Source organism: Telopea speciosissima, chromosome 6 (genome assembly GCF_018873765.1).
Source record: "Telopea speciosissima isolate NSW1024214 ecotype Mountain lineage chromosome 6, Tspe_v1, whole genome shotgun sequence".
NCBI classification, from domain to species: Eukaryota; Viridiplantae; Streptophyta; class Magnoliopsida; order Proteales; family Proteaceae; genus Telopea; species Telopea speciosissima.
Window position 1 is genome coordinate 5,959,742 of NC_057921.1, and position 2,500 is coordinate 5,962,241.

Consider the following 2,500-nt stretch of genomic DNA (forward strand, 5'->3'; position numbering starts at 1 on the left):
TTGTGAAAAAATTCAACAAAATGGATTTTTCACTGGTCTTTTAGATATTTTATACATGAAATTTAATAAAAAAATAAATATAAATGATAAATTAATGATATATTTTTTTTAAATGTTCCTTTCAATTTTCACTAATTTCCTTCCAATTTTCATAACCATGTGATGTTTATAGCTCAAGAAACAGACCAATATGACTTATCGATGAATTTTTTATGATCTTCTAAAAAAAAATTATAAAAAATAGTAAACAAAGTTGAAGTGATCCAATCTCTTGCCAAGACATTCTATGCATTTAGCTAAGCCATTTGAAATTGATTTTGTACAAAAATTCAACACGATGGATTTTTCACGATATTTTGAATTTATTGATTTTTTAATACTAAAAAATTAATAAAAAATATATATATAAATGATAAATTAATGAAATTTTTTTTAAAATGTTTCTTTGAATTTTCTCTAATTTCCTACCAATTTTCATAACCATATGATGTTTGTAGCTCAAGAAATAGCCCAGTATGACTTTTCGGGGGGGGTCATGTCTCCTTCTGGAAAAGTGCAAAAAGCTTAAGAGCTACCTTGAGGGAGGGGGTGGCTACCTTGGTTGGGCGGAACAGATGGGCACCCAAGCGCTGCACATGGTGCATGCGTGTGGGCAATGTGCATGCATAATAAGACCATTACACACGAGAAAACCGTCCGAAGGCACGTTGGTCCCATCTTGTGCACCTCTTGTGCGGTAGAGTAGCCACCCATGGCGGCCATGTGTGCTATGGTGCAGCCACGTGGTGCAGCCCTATGTGTTGTGGTGCAGCTATGTTGGGCATCGTTGTGTGCTGTGGTGTAGCCATGTTGTGCAGCCCTATGCGCTGTGGTTTAGCTATGTTGGGCATCGTTGTGCACTGTGATGCAGCCACGTTGAGCAGATGTGCGCTATGGTGCAGCCATGTTAGGCAAATATGTGCGCTGTGGTGCAGACACGCTAGGCTGATGTGCGCTGTGATGCAGCAGTGTTAGGCAACTTTGTACGCTGTGGTGCGGCCACGCCTAGGAGACGTGCGCTGTGGTGCAGCCATGTTAGGTAAATATGTGCGTTGTGGTGCAGGCACGCTAGGCTGGTGTGCGCTGTGGTACAGCCACGTTAGGCAACTTTGTGCACTGTGGTGCAGCCACGCGTAGCAGACGTGCACTGTGGGGCAGCCATGTTAGCCAAATTTGTGCGCTGTGGTGCAGCCACGCCTAGCAAACATGCGCTGTGGTGCAGCCACGTGAGGCAAATATGTGCGCTGTGGTGCAGGCACGCTAGGCTGATGTGCGTTGTGGTGTAGCCGCGTTAGGCAACTTTGTGCGCTGTGGTGCACCCACGTTAGCCAAATTTGTGCACTGTGGTGCAGCCACGTTAGGTTGATGTGCGCTGTGGTGCAGCCGCGTTAAGCAACTTTGTGCGCTGTGGTGCAGTCACGCCTAGCAGACGTGCGCTGTGGGGCAGCCACGTTAGCCAAATTTGTGCGCTGTGGTGCAGCCACGTTGGGCATCCTTGAGGGGCAGCCTTGTGCACTCGCATATGGTGGTCCCCGCCCGCCCCCCCCCCCAAAACCCTCCCCCCCCATGTTCATCTCCCGGATGATTTGTTGCTAGATTTGTTGCTACCTTGGTTGATTGTCGGCCCAGGGTGAGGTGATGGCCTAGGTGGGGGCATGGACCTATTTGTGTCCTTGGCTCGTGCCTCAAGGTGGGTGGGGGCTTGGACCTATTTGGGTCCCTGGCTCTTGCCACAAGCAGTGCCTCACGTGGCTTGACTTTTGACGGGGTTTTATCAAATCGCACCATAGGCGATGTCGCATGTTTTTCAAAACAACCTGATGCATAACGATGTGTTGCCTTCCAGTGGGGTTTTGCGCTACCATGGTTGATTGTCGGCCCAGGGTGAGGTGATGGCCTAGGTGGGGGGTTGGACCTATTTGTGTCCTTCGCTCATGCCGCAAGGTGGGTGGGGGCTTGGACCTATTTGGGTCCCTGGCTGTTGCCACAAGCAGTGCCTCACGTGGCCCGACTTTTGAAGGGGTTTTGTCAAATAAGACCACAGGCGATGTTGCATGTTTTTCAAAACACCATGATGCATAACGATGTGTTGCCTTCCAATGGGGTTTTGCGCTACCTTGGTTGATTGTCGGCCCAGGGTGAGGTGATGGCCTAGGTGGGGGCTTGGACCTATTTGGGTCCCTGGCTCTTGCCACAAGTAGTGCCTCACGTGGCCTGACTTTTGACGGGGTTTTGTCAAATCGCACCATAGGCGATGATGCATATTTTTCAAAACACCATGATGCATAACGATGTGTTGCCTTCCGGTGTGGTTATGCGCTACCTTGGTTGATTGTCTGCCCAGGGTGAGGTAATGGCCTAGGTGGGGGGTTGGACCTATTTGTGTCCCTGGCTCGTGCCGCAAGCGGTGCCTCACGTGGGCCGACTTTTGACGGGGTTTTGTCGAATCGCACAACAAATC